We start from the raw sequence: 17,701 nt of genomic DNA, 5'->3' as shown, positions 1-17,701 counted from the left end.
ATATGTTTAACACTTTTTTGGTTACTACATGATTCCATTTGTGTTATTTCATAGTTTTGATGTCTTCACTATTATTCTACAATGTAGAAAATAGTAAAAATAAAGAAAAAACGTTGTTCTAAAACTTTTGACCGGTGGTGTATATGAAAGGGTTCTTGAGTAGGCTATCAAATGGTAAACAAAATAACAATCCAAGAGGAAATGTAAACAATAACAGAGACAACAGAGATAAAACACCTCTGAATATTCAAGAGCAGGTGTAAACATTTGTAGCATGATTTACATTTTTACATTTTAGTCATTTAGCAGACGCTCTTATCCAGAACGACTTACAGTTATTGAGTACATACATTTTCATACTTTTTCATACTGATGCATCTGTAATGTCATCCATTTGTTTTTGTTTGTGTTGACTTTGCCGTACTGGATCTGCCGTTCAGTCTGGTCAGTTCTTTAATAGAAAATTATATTTTGTTATGTTTTTAACAAGTTCAGGTAGTCCCTCCTTTTTCAGTCCGTTTTCTTCCATTTGGTGCCAATTTTTTTACATTTTAGTTATTTTGCTGACATTTTTATCCAAAGCAACTTACAGGAGCAATTATAGTTAAGTGCCATGCTCAAGGGCATATCAGATGTTTACCTAGTCGGCTAGGAGATTTCGGTTACTGGCCCAACACTCTTAACCGCTAGGCTACCTGCCGCCATAATGAATACGACCCAGACTTTCATGGTATCCCTGCATAGACCAACCCGGCAGTCCGGCACCCTGATGGTCGAGGTTCTATGATGTCATCAACACTAAACGCCACTGCTCTCCTCCATGGCCAGCTTCTCATCCTGCTCCCCTGCGATCCTGGGGGGTTTCTCTTGTCCCTTGATGATGACATGGTCACACACAGTGAGTCTAGGTTCATGTGGCCGTGCCTGGCGCAGGTCACTGGACGGAGTGGTCATCCCTGTAGGATTCTGAGAGGAAGGACATGTTCAAAACACTGAAGAAACACCACAATTCACACATTCCTGAACACACCCACACGCACACACACACACACACACACACACACACACACACACACACACACAGATATTAAAATGTATACACACACACCTCCCCCCACCCACCCCTAAACCAACACACAGCTATGAGTAGACACCCAGTTGGTGCCTGGTGGGTGATGATGGAGTGACGCTAGGTGAGGTATAGACACTCACCCTCCACAGACACAGCAGAATGTAGACAGGGATACACATCAGGGGGGTGAGGATGAGGAGACAGGCCACTCGGGAGGCCCAGGGCCCAGGTACGTAGTCTAGATTTAGATTGATTGATGAACTGGTCAGTGTGTCATACGCCAGGGTGATCTGAGGAGAACCAGGAAGAGTTGGAGGTGAAGTTTAGCCTTGGATACTGTCGACTTAAACCTGATTCCCACTATAGGGCCAGCCTGAACTGTACTGTCCTGGCTTGAAAATTGTATTTTCACATTGTGCTCATTGTGCTTTACAGCATAGCTCCAGCAACTGGGTGATGCGTACCCAGGCCATTCCAGTACGGCTCGGCATGGCTCGGCTTAGTTTGGCTCGATAGTGTGAAAAGGGTATTAGAAAGATAGTGATCAACAAATGTAAGTTGCTATTCATTTGTGGATAGAAGGAATGTATGGGTGTTTTGATGCAAAGTTAGAAGAAAGAGGGAGGGAGAGAGAGACCACGAGGGAGAGTGAGACCACAAGGGAGAGTGAGATCACGAGGGAGAGACAGACCACGGGGGAGAGAGAGACCATGAGGGAAAGAGAGACCACAAGGGGGAGACAGACCACGATGGAGAGAGAGACCACAAGGGACAGACCACGAGGGAGAGAGAGACCACGAAGGAGAGACAGACCATGAGGGAGACAGAGACCACGAGGGAGAGAGAGACCAGGAGGGAGAGCGAGACCACGAGGGAGAGACCACGAGGGAGAGAGAGATCACGAGGGAGAGACAGACCACAAGGGAGAAAGTGACTACGAGGGAGAGAGAGACTACGAGGGAGAGACAGACCACGAGGGACAGACAGGAAACATTAAGATAAAGACAGATGTAGAGAGAAACAGTGAGAGAGAGAGATTATAACACTGTACATAGCCATAATATGATATTTGACATGTCTATTCCTTTGAAACTTGTGAGTGTAATGTTTACTGTTAATTTTTAATTACACTTTGGATGGTGTATTTTTGATTGTTTATTTCACTTTTGTTTATTATCTATTTCACTTGCTTTGGCAATGTAAACATTGTTTCCCATGCCAATAAAGCCCTTTGAATTTAGTTGAATTGAGAGAGAGAGATAGATGGAGGGAGAGAGAGGGAGAGAGGGGGAGGGAGAGAGCGAGAGAGAGGGAGGGAGAGAGAGAGAGAGAGAGAGAGAGAGAGAGAGAGAGAGAGAGAGAGGGAGAGAGAGAGGGAGGGAGAGAGGGGGAGGAAGAGAGAGAGAGGGAGAGAGAGAGAGAGAGAGAGAGAGAGAGAGAGCAAAGAGGTGCAAGAAAGCAGGGGAGAGACGAAGAAAGAAAGAGAACAACATGAGCATAAAGAAAGACGCAGAGAGAAAGATGAATAGAGAGAGAGAGAGAGAGAGAGAGAGAGAGAGAGAGAGAGAGAGAGAGAGAGAGAGAGAGAGAGAGAGAGAGAGGGGGGGAGAGAGAGGGGGGAGGAAGAGAGAGAGAGGGAGAGAGAGAGAGAGAGAGAGAGAGAGAGCAAAGAGGTGCAAGAAAGCAGGGGAGAGACGAAGAAAGAAAGAGAACAACATGAGCATAAAGAAAGACGCAGAGAGAAAGATGAATAGAGAGAGAGAGAGAGAGAGAGAGAGAGAGAGAGAGAGAGAGAGAGAGAGGCAGTACAGGTGTCTGTCTTACTCACCCCACAGATGAGTGGTGTCACAAACAACCAGCAGTACTTCAGCACCGAAGGGAAAGGATGGTAGCCTATCATGTCTTCAATGTTGTCAAGGAAACGGTTCGCACCTGCAAGCCAATCCATCCACACTTAATTTTTTAGTCGAGATCCATCTCTTCGTTTTGATAGAAACACTCACATGGGTCCCCCCTTGAAAACATGTTGAGACACAGTGGTCTACTATGTGTCCCCACTTCCCTTCCCTTGTAGATTGGCAATGGAACTTCAATTTAGACTTAATGTTACTGTGAATGTATGGAAAACTTTATGGACAGAGATGGACATGTTGTTACTGGTTGTGACTGTCCTTAGACCCATTGTAGTCCTGGACTAAAAAGCCCAATGGAGAATATTCCTATAAATAGCATTTTGGTCCAGGACTTTATCTGGGTCCAGGAAACTGGCCCTTAGAGTATAGATTCACTTTAACGATTAAAATAATACACAAATATTTGTCACATGCGCCGAATACAACAGGTGAAATGCTTACTCACAAGCCCTTAACCAAAAATGAAGTTCAAAAAATAGAGTTAAGAAAATATTTACTAAATAAAATAAAGTAAAAAATACAATAAAAAGTAACACAATAAAATAACAATAACGAGGCTATACAGTGGGGGAAAAAAGTATTTAGTCAGCCACCAATTGTGCAAGTTCTCCCACTTAAAAAGATGAGAGAGGCCTATACTTTTCATCATAGGTACACGTCAACTATGACAAAAAAAATCCAGAAAAAAAAATCCAGAAAATCACATTGTAGGATTTTTTATGAATTTATTTGCATATTATGGTGGAAAATAAGTATTTGGTCACCTACAAAAAAGCAAGATTTCTGGCTCTCACAGACCTGTAACTTCTTCTTTAAGAGGCTCCTCTGTCCTCCACTCGTTACCTGTATTTATGGCACCTGTTTGAACTTGTTATCAGTATAAAAGACACCTGTTCACAACCTCAAACAGTCACACTCCAAACTCCATTATGGCCAAGACCAAAGAGCTGTCAAAGGACACCAGAAACAAAATTGTAGACCTGCACCAGGCTGGGAAGAATGAATCTGCAATAGGTAAGCAGCTTGGTTTGAAGAAATCAACTGTGGGAGCAATTATTAGGAAATGGAAGACATACAAGACCACTGATAATCTCCCTCGATCTGGGGCTCCACGCAAGATCTCACCCTGTGGGGTCAAAATGATCACAAGAACGGTGAGCAGAAATCCCAGAACCACACGGGGGGACCTAGTGAATGACCTGCAGAGAGTTGGGACCAAAGTAACAAAGCCTACCATCAGTAACACACTACGCCGCCAGGGACTCAAATCCTGCAGTGCCAGACGTGTCCCTCTGCTTAAGCCAGTACATGTCCAGGCCCGTCTGAAGTTTGCTAGAGTGCATTTGGATGACCCAGAAGAGGATTGGGAGAATGTCATATGGTCAGATGAAACCAAAATATAACTTTTTGGTAAAAACTCAACTCGTCGTGTTTGGAGGACAAAGAATGCTGAGTTGCATCCAAAGAACACCATACCTACTGTGAAGCATGGGGGTGGAAACATCATGCTTTGGGGCTGTTTTTCTGCAAAGGGACCAGGACGACTGATCCGTGTAAAGGAAAGAATGAATGGGGCCATGTATCGTGAGATTTTGAGTGAAAACCTCCTTCCATCAGCAAGGGCATTGAAGATGAAACGTGGCTGGGTCTTTCAGCATGACAATGATCCCAAACACACCGCCCGGGCAACAAAGGAGTGGCTTCGTAAGAAGCATTTCAAGGTCCTGGAGTGGCCTAGCCAGGCTCCAGATCTCAACCCCATAGAAAATCTTTGGAGGGAGTTGAAAGTCCGTGTTGCCCAGCGACAGCCCCAAAACATCACTGCTCTAGAGGAGATCTGCATGGAGGAATTGGCCAAAATACCAGCAACAGTGTGTGAAAACCTTGTAAAGACTTACAGAAAACGTTTGACCTGTGTCATTGCCAACAAAGGGTATAAAACAAAGTATTGAGAAACTTTTGTTATTGACCAAATACTTATTTTCCACCATATGTGATTTTCTGGATTTTTTTTTCTCATTTTGTCTGTCATAGTTGACGTGTACCTATGATGAAAATTACAGGCCTCTCTCATCTTTTTAAGTGGGAGAACTTGCACAATTGGTGGCTGACTAAATACTTTTTTTCCCCACTGTATACAGGGGGTACTGGTACCGAGTCAATGTGCGGGGGTACAGGTTAGTCGAGGTAATTTGTACAAAGTGACTATGCATAGATAATAAACAGCGAGTAGCAGCAGTGTAAAAACAAAAGGGGTAAATAGTCAAATAGTCCGGGTGGCCATTTGATTAATTGTTCAGCAGTCTTATGGCTTCGGGGTAGAAGCTGTGAAGGAGCCTTTTGGACCTAGACTTGGCGCTCCGGTACCGCTTGCCGTGCGCTAACAGAGAGAACAGTCTATGACTTGGGTGACTGGAGTGACTGGAGTCTTAGAACAGTTACTACAGTAAACATAGTCGGTACAATCATGTTTGTAGTGACGTCACTCACCGTAGACCCAGGCGACAGCGATGCACTCAAAACAGGCAATGAACAGCAGACTGGTCCCACTGGGACCGTACGAGTCAATCAACTGAAAGAGGACTATCCCATTCTGATGGACGGACAGATGGACATGGATGTCAGAGGTAAACTTTGAACTTTTTCATCAGATTTGATGTTCCTATTGCTATTGAAGAGTTTACTCTCCCTCCCTCCATCTCTATTTTTCTCTGTCTCCCACCCTCTATATCTCTGTCTTCTACCACTCCCTATCTCCTTCCATCTTCCCCTCCTCTCTCCTACCTCAGTGATGAGAGGCAGGCCCAGTAGGAAGCAGACTACAGCGATGACTAGTACTAAGATCTCTCTCCGGCCAGGCCTCCGCAGTACACCAGGGAACATGTCAGTGATGGATGTGGCCAAGCTCTCTACACACACAAACTGGGAGGGAACACACACAACATGTTTACAACACACACATGCACAAAGATGTATCCTGTCAACTGAAAATGACACATTAACTGATTTAAGCTTAATAAACAAAATACAACTCTATCAAACACACACTTGCACTGTTGCACACACACAGACACATAGACACACACACGCACACACACACACACACATACACACACACATACACACACACACACATACACACACACACATACATACACACACACACACACATACACACACACACACACCAACATGTACCTGTACAGTACCTGGCTGTCCAGGCCCAGTAAGATGACCATAAGAAAGAAGAGGACAGCCCAGAACTGGGCCCCTGCTATCAGGGACACGGCTTTGGGATAGGCGATAAAAGCTAGACCAGGTCCTGTAGGAAACAGCCCAGACACACACACACACACACACATTCTTTTATTAGTCTTTGCAGGTAAATATCACTGGACTGAGAAATACAGTATGGAATTGCTGTTGATGTGTTGGTTTAATGCTGTGTGGAGGAGACCAGTTGAGATAGAGGTTTTATGGTAAATATGGTGCATTGGGCTAAAGTGCCCTCTTGTGGCCATTATTGGTTACGACCGTGAGCAGTATCGTACCTATAGCACAGGTTTCTCTGTCTCTACTGGGAGAGATACTGGGAGTGTTGGCTCTTGTTCCACCCCAGCACTAACATACTTATTTCACATCAACTAATTATAGTCTTCAGTTCTGGACCACAATTTGTTTGATCAAATATGTCTGTGCTGGGCTGGAACAAACACTTGCACACCCAGTACATCTTTAGGACCGGAGTTGGAGAACCGAGCTTCACACAATATCTAACAGAAATGAATGAATGTCATTCTATATCAACTTGACCGCTGCAGTGAGGAATGTGAGAAAGGGATGAAGACGAGGAAGGAGGAGAAAGAAGAGGGGGATGTGGAGGAAAGGGGCCTGCCTCCTTTAACGACTTCATTCATGTCCACGTTGAGTGAGTGAGCCATGAATCCCAGTACGGAGAAGACGGCAAATCCAGCGAAGATGCTGGTGGCACTGTTGAGAATGCAGAGTGCCACGCAATCCCTGGAACACAACAAGGTGTGTCAAGTCACAATCATACAGTCGTGGTCAAGTTTTGAGAATGACACAAATATTAATTTTCACAAAGTCTGCTGCCTCAGTTTTTATGATGGCAATTTGCATATACTCCAGAATGTTATGAAGAGTGATCAGATGAATTGCAATTAATTTGCCATGAAAATGAACTTAATCCCAAAAAAACATTTCCACTGCATTTTAGCCTTGCCACAAAAGGACCAGCTGACATCATGTCAGTGATTCTATTGTTAACACAGGTGAGAGTGTTGACGAGGACAAGGCTGGAGATCACTCTGTCATGCTGATTGAGTTAGAATAACAGACTGGAAGCTTTAAAAGGAGGGTGGTGCTTGAAATAATTGTTCTTCCTCTGTTAACCATGGTTACCTGCAAGGAAACACGTGCCGTCATCATTGCTTTGCACAAAAAGGGCTTCACAGGCAAGGATATTGCTGCTAGTAAGATTGCACCTAAATCAACCATTTATCGGATCATCAAGAACTTCAAGGAGAGAGGTTAAATTGTTGTGAAGAAGGCTTCAGGGCGCCCAAGAAAGTCCAGCAAGCGCCAGGACCGTCTCCTAAAGTTGATTCAGCTGCAGGATCGGGGCACCACCAGTGCAGAGCTTGCTCAGGAATGGCAGCAGGCAGGTGTGAGTGCATCTGGACGCACAGTGAGGCAAAGTCTTTTGGAGGATGGCCTGGTGTCAAGAAGGGCAGCGAGGAAGCCACTTCTCTCCAGGAAAAAACATCAGGGACAGACTGATATTCTGCAAAAGGTACAGGGATTGGACTGCTGAGGACTGGGGTAAAGTCATTTTCTCTGATGAATCCCCTTTCCGATTGTTTGGGGTATCCGGAAAAAAGCTTGTCCGGAGAAGACAAGGTGAGCGCTACCATCAGTCCTGTGTCATGCCAACAGCAAAGCATCCTGAGACCATTCATGTGTGGGGTTGCTTCTCAGCCAAGGGAGTGGGCTCACTCATAATTTTGCCTAAGAACACAGCCATGAATAAAGAATGGTACCAACACATCCTCCGAGAGCAAGCTCTCCCAACCATTCAAGAACAGTTTAGTGATGAACAATGCCTTTTCCAGCATGATGGAGCACCTTGCCATAAGGCAAAAGCGATAACTAAGTGGCTCCGGGAACAAAACATCGACATTTTGGGTCCATGGCCAGGAAACTCCCCAGACCTTAATCCCATTGAGAACTTGTGGTCAATCCTCAAGAGGCGGGTGGACAAACAAAAACCCACAAATTCTGACAAACTCCAAGCATTGATTATGCAAGAATGGACTGCCATCAGTCAGGATGTGGCCCAGAAGTTAATTGACAGCATGCCAGGGTGGATTGCAGAGGTCTTGAAAAACACTGCAAATATTGACTCTTTGCATAAACTTAATGTAATTGTCAATAAAAGCCTTTGACACTTATGGAATGCTTGTAATTATACTTCAGTATTCCATTGTAACATTTGACAAAAATATCTAAAAACACTGAAGCAGCAAACTTTGTGAAGAACAATACTTGTGTCATTCTCAAAACTTTTGACCACGACTGTACAGTGTTTGCTTATTCCACCTCACATGAGAACAATGAACGAATTATCAATTTACATTTACCAGTGTCATTTTAGCTATATTAGCTCGAACGAAACAGTTGAAGGTATTTGAGGTGCGCTTGATTTAGCATGTTTGCACTTTTGGGACTATTCCATTGGTTCTATTGTACACAGCAAACTACATCAAGCACAGCTCAAGTGTTGGAAAACATGTGGCATAATTATGTGTTTGACCCAGGTCTGGGTGATCCAACTCAAATAACGACAATAGGGACCTAGCATGCCACTCTAAATCAATGTGAGAGGATAGAGGGACCTAGCATGCTACTCTAAATCAATGTGAGAGGATAGAGGGACCTAGCATGCTACTCTAAATCAATGTGAGAGGATAGAGGGACCTAGCATGCTACTCTAAATCAATGTGAGAGGATAGAGGGACCTAGCATGCTACTCTAAATCAATGTGAGAGGATAGAGGGACCTAGCATGCTACTCTAAATCAATGTGAGAGGATAGAATGACCTAGCATGCTACTCTAAATCAATGTGAGAGGATAGAGGGACCTAGCATGCTACTCTAAATCAATGTGAGAGGATAGAAGGACCTAGCATGCTACTCTAAATCAATGTGAGAGGATAGAAGGACCTAGTATGCTACTCTAAATCAATGTGAGAGGATAGAGGGACCTAGTATGCTACTCTAAATCAATGTGAGAGGATACCGTTTTGAAAGAAAAGCTGTGTGCAGTTTTGCACTTTTGAGACTATTCCATTGGTTCTTATCGTAAAGCGTAAACTAAATCAAGCACAGCTGAAGTATTTGAAAATATTTGACGTATTTAATCATTCAAATAGAGTTTTGACAGGAAAGCTGTGTGCTGTGATGTGTGACACTGACTTGTAACAGTCATTGTTGTACTTGTTGTAGCTGCCCAGAGAGGTGAGGACACCCTGACACACAGCGTAGGAGAAAAACACCTGGGTCCCTGCATCACGCCACACCTAGAGAGAGAGGGAGAGGGGGGAGAGGGATGGAGGGATGGAGTTAGAGAGAGTGAGAGGGATGGATGGAGGGAGGGAGAGGGATGGAGGAACGGAGGAGAGAGAGAGAGGGGGTAGGTATTGAGGAAGGGAGAAGAGAGAGAGAGGCAAGGAGAGAGGGAGAGAGAGGGGGAGGTATGCAGGGAAAGAGAGGGGGAGAGAGAGAGATGGAGGGAGGAGAGAGGAGAGGGAAGGAGGGACATAGGAAAGAGAGTGAGAGGGATGGAGGAAGGAGAGAGGAGAGGGAAGGAGGGAGGTAGGAAAGAGAGTGAGAGGGATGGAGATAGGGAGGAGAGAAAGAGGGGGGCAGAGTACAGGATAAAAGAATTCCCAGTTTACTGCCACATGTTCAGCTACTTTCACACCATTAAAGAAAACAAAAAACTGTCAAACCCATGTGGTTGTCATCAAATGCATCATGTAGAGCCATAAAACATAGGATAAATTGCTCTGTCAAGGCTGACAACAATCAACTACAACCTGTGTAACATCAGGTTTGTCTAATGCCAATAATCAGGGCTCTCTTCTGTCTTTCTCAGGCCAACACCCATCTGTGTGTCCGTTTATGTGCGCGTGTGTGTGTGCATGCGTGGCTGCCTGTGTCTGCTTGCACTTCCTATGTGTGTGTGTTGACAGCATCAACCCCATCAGCAGACCCTCAGCAGACCCAGTCATAGCAGCATCTGGTTAGCGTTAGCAGGAGGGCGATTGGGCCTGGGAGGCCTGCAGTCTGCCCAATTACCCAGTCCATTATCCATCCAGTATACACCACATACTATCACAGCCAGCTGGGATGGGCCCCTTCATTTCTCCTTTCTCTGTCCATACACAGACCCCTAAACCTCTTCTCTCTGTCTATACACAGACCCCTAAACATCTTCTCTCTGTCTATACACAGACCCCTAAACATCTTCTCTCTGTCTATACACAGACCCCTAAACATCTTCTCTCTGTCTATACACAGACCCCTAAACCTCTTCTCTCTGTCTATACACAGACCCCTAAACCTCTTCTCTCTGTCTATACACAGGCCCCTAAACCTATTCTATCTGTCTATACACAGACCACTAAACTAGTACACAACCCTCATTCCAGACTTCTTCTCCAAATCCAAAATAAAACACATTGCATGCTAGCGAACACACGTTTTTTCCCGGGTCTGTTCTTCAGCTGTGCCGGGACACAGGGTTACATAACCGATCATCAACCGGACCCTGAAGTGTATTTATTTGGCCATCGTTCCAGTCGAAGTCGCTAAGGATTCCCACGCCAGCGCCCCCGTCCTCTCAATCCTCCCCCAGGTCTGTAATTGCTTAAGCGACTTTTCTCACACACTACACCTGTGATCTTGAAGTTGTTGGGTTGGTGACTATCCTTTTTTCCGCAGATGATACGACACATCTTTCTTGGCGCATGTTTGCTGGGATACTTAGAAAGATGCTGTTGTACAGTCATTTAGTTGTTTGAGAATCAGTGCTTTAGCCATAAAGTTAATTAACATAATATTATTCCTCCTCCCCAATGTTGGCGTCTTGCTCTCACTACGGATAAACAGCACGTTTCCTTTTAAAATAGACTGGTTGAAATATGATACAAAGAAACAAACTCACAACAGCTCATGACACTGCCCAAATACCCAGCAGGCTTCACTTTACCGCAGTCAACACCCTTTTTGAGCCTCCTCCCAATCCGACGAGCCCCACACAACAGGAAGCAAAGTTGGAGGATAGTTGACCCCTGAAACGAGGCTTGACCTCTCCGGGGACCGCGACACCGGACCCCAGAAGCCATCATGTCACATGCCAAGCTGTACTAAGGTAATCCATACCAAATAATGTCTATTTTGTGGGACTCTCTGGCACCTGGAGAAATCGTCTGGATGCCCGAGTGTTTGAGCGTTGCCATTGACGCTTGTGAGACTTCTATCATTGGACTACGACCAAAGAGTATCTTAAATGAATGAGTGGGGAAAATACAAAACTGACCCAAGATCAGCTTCTAGGGGCAACTTCATCCTGCTCCGGGAGGATGGTGTTATTGTTACTGTGTGTTGATGTTATGGTGTGTTGGGGTTACTGCTTAACTTTAAAGGGTCTTGGTTTGCTTTTCTTGCTAACACCCCAGTTCCGCTTTGGCATTGTGAGCAGAGGAAGAGAGAGAGCCACTGCTAGAGAACATAGTAGAGGAAACAGCGTCTACCATCTTCACTCCCTACTGCCACCTTCACTCCCTACTACCATCTTTCCTCCCTACTACCATCTTTCCTCCCTACTACCATCTTCACTCCCTACTACCATCTTTCCTCCCTACTACCATATTTCCTCCCTACTACCATTTTTCCTCCCTACTACCATCTTTACTCCCTACTACCATCTTTCCTCCCTACCACCATCTTTACTCCCTACTACCATATTATCCCTACTACCATCTTTACTCCCTACTACCATCTTTACTCCCTACTACCATCTTTCCTCCCTACTACCATCTTTCCTCCCTACTATCATCTTTACTCCCTACTACTATCTTTAGTCCCTACTACCATCTTTACTCCCTACTACCATCTTTACTCCCTACTACCATTTTTACTCCCTACTACCATTTTTAGTCCCTCCTACCATTTTACTCCCTACTACCATCTTTACTCCCTACTACCATCTTTACTCCCTACTACCATATTTACTCCCTACTACCATCTTTACTCCCTACTACCATATTTTCTCCCTTCTGCCATCTTCACTCCCCACTACCATCTTTACTCCCTACTACCATCTTTACTCCCTACTACCATCTTCACTCCCTACTACCATCTTTCCTCCCTACCACCATCTTTACTCCCTACTACCATATTATCCCTACTACCATCTTTACTCCCTACTACCATCTTTACTCCCTACTACCATCTTTCCTCCCTACTACCATCTTTCCTCCCTACTATCATCTTTACTCCCTACTACTATCTTTAGTCCCTACTACCATCTTTACTCCCTACTACCATCTTTACTCCCTACTACCATTTTTACTCCCTACTACCATTTTTAGTCCCTCCTACCATTTTACTCCCTACTACCATCTTTACTCCCTACTACCATCTTTACTCCCTACTACCATATTTACTCCCTACTACCATCTTTACTCCCTACTACCATATTTTCTCCCTTCTGCCATCTTCACTCCCCACTACCATCTTTACTCCCTACTACCATCTTTACTCCCTACTACCATCTTCACTCCCTACTACGATCTTTACCTCCCTACTACCATCTTTAGTCCCTACTACCATCTTTACTCCCTACTACCATCTTTACTCCCTACTACCATCTTTACTCCCTACTACCATCTTTCCTCCCTACTACCATATTTTCTCCCTACTACCCTCTTTCCTCCCTACTACCATCTTTACTCCCTACAACTATCTTTAGTCCCTACTACCATCTTTAGTCCCTACTACCATCTTTACTCCCTACTACCATCTTTACTCCCTACTACCATTTTTACTCCCTACTACCATTTTACTCCCTACTACCATCTTTACTCCCTACTACCATCTTTACTCCCTACTACCATATTTTCTCCCTACTACCCTCTTTCCTCCCTACTACCATATTTACTCCCTACTACCATCTTTACTCCCTACTACCATCTTTACTCCCTACTACCATCTTTACTCCCTACTACCATCTTTCCTCCCTACTATCATCTTCACTCCCCACTACCATCTTTACTCCCTACTACCATCTTTACACCCTACTACCATCTTCACTCCCTACTACCATCTTTACTCCCTACTACCATCTTTAGTCCCTACTACCATCTTTACTCCCTACTACCATCTTTACTCCCTACTACCATCTTTACTCCCTACTACCATCTTTCCTCCCTACTACCATATTTTCTCCCTACTACCCTCTTTCCTCCCTACTACCATCTTTACCCCCTACTACCATCTTTACTCCCTACTACCATCTTTCCTTCCTACTACCATCTTTACTCCCTACTACCATCTTTCCTCCCTACTACCATCTTTCCTCCCTACTACCATCTTTACTCCCTACTAACATCTTTCCTCCCTACTACCATCTTCACTCCCTACTACCATCTTTCCTCCCTACTACCATCTTTACTCCCTACTACCATCTTTACTCACTACTACCATCTTTACTCCCTACTACCATCTTTACTCCCTACTACCATATTTCCTTCCTACTACCATCTTTACTCCCTACTACCCTCTTTCCTCCCTACTACCATCTTTCCTCCCTACTACCATCTTCACTCCCTACTACCATCTTTCCTCCCTACTACCATCTTTACTCCCTACTACCATCTTCACCCCATACTACCATCTTTACTCCCTACTACCATCTTTACTCCCTACTACCCTCTTTATTCCCTACAACTAACAGTTCTGTCCTAGTCAAAACTAAGTTCTTACGCATTGTTATTATACCAGGTCTTCCCCCGTGTCCCATCAGTCTTACCCCAGGTTCCAAGATCTTGTCCATTTGAGGCCAAAGATAGTACTTTAGGCCCTCCCCAGCCCCTGGTAGAGTCACACCCCGGATAAACAGGATGAAGAGCATCAGGTAGGGGAACGTTGCTGTGAAGTACACCACCTGTGGTCACACATGAAGATACACTTGAGCAGACAGACACACAGACACACAAAGAGATTGTACATACTGAAACACGGAGGGACTATCTGGACTTGGCCAACAAGAAACACTCATTTTAGTTTTCCCTTGCAACACGTTTTGCTGCGGTGTGCCCTAATGAATTTGATCCTGTTGTTTTGGTCTGTATGGGCTCACCTTGCCTGTAGATTTGACTCCCTTCCAGATGCAGAAGTAGCAGATGATCCAGGCCAGCAGCAGACAGAGAGCCAGGTCCCAATGCACAGCTCCCAGAGACACATTATCTGACGTCCTCAACACCCGACGACTGGGGAACACCACACACACACATATGCAAGCACACACACACACACACACACACACACACACATAAACACATACACACACACACACACACACACACACACACATGAATGCACACACACTTAAATGCACACACACACACCAGGCAGTAAGATGCTCAGAACCAGGGCGTGCTGCTTAGACCATTGCACCACGGCAGTTCACAAATGTCTAGCAAGAAGGGAGAGTACTTGATGATAATAAATGGAAACAGCCCATGTTTTAAAATTATTATTTCGTTTTATGCTTTCCCCAAACCGTAGCCCTAACCTTAACCATTTGGAATCAATACCTAAACTTAACCCTTTGAGTTGTTTTGGGTTTAACCCTGTAGCCACGCGGAATTAACCCAGTAACCACAAGGAATTAATGGGTCACAAATCGACGTTCATCCAATTAGGTCAAAGCCCGAAGTGAAACTATGAGATCAAGTTGCACGCACACACACACATACACACACACACACACACAAACACACACACACACACACACACACACACACACACACAAACAGAGTAAGGTTAGACACCCTACCATGACCCTCTATGTACTACATACCATCTTAGACAAGGTGTTTTATTTCAGAGATCCTCTCCCCACACAAATCTAACCTATACAAATTCACAGTGACAGCCGACCCGACATAAAAACATGTTATTTTTCCAACTTTATAGTCTCCATATGGAGTCTCTGCACGAATACAGAGATAAAATAGCATCAGCATGATACATACAGATGTTCCATTTCACCCAGTTTAGTTTAGAGGGCTTTAGTTTAGACTTTGAAACCCGAAGAAAGGACACATATTGTTCTCATTTAGAAGAAAATGCTTTAGAGTGCTGTTCTCAACCCATTTCCCAATCCTGCACAACTTGGATACACCATCAGGAATGTATCATGTGGGAAGAACCATGGCCTTTTACGAAATCACCTACATTTAAGACTAGTCTAAAAAAACAACAACACGGAACTTGAACCCAAAGGAATCCATATTGAGCGCTGTAATTGGTCATTTTATGGTTTTCTCCAGGCAGTAATTGGCTAATTTCCCTTACCCTGTGTTCTACTGGGCTGCTGGGCCGTTGGGCGGGCCCTATATTGTCTGTCAGCATGACTCATCATCATCACTATCAGTATCACTCCACACCCCACTGATAAAGAAGATCCACGCTGTCGGTGTAGCTTTAGTCATGGGATCATTGAGGAATGCTCTGTTGATGATGATATGCCTTCTACCAAGAGACCTCAGCAGTTTTATCTACACTGTAGGAGTGTAGCAATGTAGGACTGTAGTAGCCTATGTGTGGGAAGTCTGTGAACCCCTGATCAGTATGTGTGTGTTGGGTGGGGGTGGATTTCAGAGGTTACCATTGGTGCGTGTGTGTATTTCAGAGGTTATCATTGGTTTCAAACTTACGCCCAAAACTCCTCCTCGGGAGACGTGATATACATGGTTTCCTTACTGAAAGCGAAAGAGGGGGTAAACAAATGAATAAGCAGTGAGAAATAGCTAAAGGAACCATATGATGTACAATACAGTAATCTCAATGTATGCATGACTGTACCTCATCAACACCCAGTGTATCTGATATCTTCAAAGTACAATAAGGAGGCCTACCTGAACGTGTAGTAGTCATTATAGTCAGTCTGATTGTGAAGGAAGGACCAGTCTGAGTCCAACTGGGAGAGTGTGGGTTTAAGAACATGGTGCTAAAATTGTGGCAGTTCTCTGTGAGAATGTTAGAGCGAGAGAGAGAGACAGAGAGAGAGAGAGAGAGAGAGAGAGAGAGAGAGAGAGAGAGAGAGAGAGAGAGAGAGAGAGAGAGAGAGAGAGACAGAGAGAGAGAGAGAGCGAGAGAGAGAGAGAGAGAGCGAGAGAGCGAGAGAGCGAGCGAGAGAGCGAGAGAGCGAGCGAGAGAGCGAGAGAGCGAGAAGAGCGAGCGAGAGAGAGAGAGAATTAGTGAGTGAGTGAGTATGTGGGCGTAAGTAGGTACGTGCACATGTGTATCTATGTGTCTGTGTGTGTCTGTGTGTGTGTCTGTGTCTATGTATGTGTGTGTCTGTGTGTGTATGTCTCCTGTGTGTGTGTCTGTGTTGAGTTCCTGTACCAGTATTCCACTCGTTGTCACAGGTGGACCAGGGCAGTGGATTCCTGAAGGAGTTGAAATAGGTAGAACAGACCCCAGGCTAGCACCACTATGTAATAGATGTTCAAGTACGCCACAATCACTTGGGATGCAATTCCCACTCCTGCAGATGGAAAAAGTAAAGTCAGGTTAACACTTGATAAGGTGACCGTTCTTTAAATAACTTAGTAACTTAGCACAGTGGTCAAACCATGGATCTGGAACCATGGAACTACAGGGTGTGCAGGCTTTTGGTCCAGCCCCAGCACTACAATACCTGAATAAACAAACATCTAATTGAGACTGATAAGTTGAATCGCGAGTGTTTAGTACTGGGCTGGAACAAAAGCCTGCTTACTACCTAGCAAATTACTGTTAGATTTGGAAAATGACAGTCTAATATATTTGTTTTTAATCAATGTCTTTGTATACAGCAGCATCTCATGAATTTAGCCTGAAACAACACCTTTGAATCCCTGTCTGACTGTCATAGGGCCCGTTTCCCGGACACAGATAATGGATAGTCATGTTAACAGTTAAATGTAACTAAATGTAATCTACGTAATCTCCAAAAGTAATTATTTATCATGACAGGGCCATAAACAGTAACTAGTAATGCTGCACACTCCAAGAAAGGTTAAAATCTCACCTTTCTGGTAAAAATAGTTATAAATTGCTGAGGAGTAGTCACTTTTGAAGACACAAGCTCAAGTACACAGTACAAATATTATACAAATATAAAAATATGAAATATCTTATATTATGTATTTCCTATTCGACAAAACTGTATGAATAAGGCTTGAAATGACATATGCTTTCTAAATATAGTATAATCTAATTATAAAACGACTAACTATAAGATATCACCTTCCTCATAACTGTAAAATACCTATTTGTATGTTTAGTGTTAGAGAAAATGTGCATATTTTCTAAAGGTCTCTCTTGATCAAAATGTCTGCCCCCATCGCTGTGAACAATT

General features: G+C 44.2%; 1 pseudogene across 1 annotated transcript in view; it reads right to left on the bottom strand.

Annotated features, from left to right (window-relative positions):
• Positions 1-230: 230 nt before the first annotated feature.
• The window catches only part of LOC311128873 (sodium- and chloride-dependent GABA transporter 2-like), a 23,193-nt pseudogene continuing 5,722 nt past the window's right edge, over positions 231-17,701 (bottom strand). The window contains exons 3-15 of the transcript in view: positions 16,705-16,846; positions 16,215-16,325; positions 16,014-16,058; positions 14,432-14,561; positions 14,102-14,236; positions 9,481-9,584; positions 6,881-7,005; positions 6,195-6,307; positions 5,770-5,907; positions 5,476-5,578; positions 2,901-3,004; positions 1,213-1,362; positions 231-966 (exon numbers count right to left, since the gene is read on the bottom strand). The product of the transcript in view is annotated as a sodium- and chloride-dependent GABA transporter 2-like (transcript). The remainder of the gene's footprint in view (positions 967-1,212; positions 1,363-2,900; positions 3,005-5,475; positions 5,579-5,769; positions 5,908-6,194; positions 6,308-6,880; positions 7,006-9,480; positions 9,585-14,101; positions 14,237-14,431; positions 14,562-16,013; positions 16,059-16,214; positions 16,326-16,704; positions 16,847-17,701) is intronic.

Source organism: Coregonus lavaretus, assembly GCF_964263955.1.
Source record: "Coregonus lavaretus genome assembly, chromosome: 5".
In the NCBI taxonomy this organism is placed as follows: domain Eukaryota; kingdom Metazoa; phylum Chordata; class Actinopteri; order Salmoniformes; family Salmonidae; genus Coregonus; species Coregonus lavaretus.
Note: the sequence above shows the minus strand (reverse complement) of the source record. Positions and strands in the feature narration are given on the sequence as shown.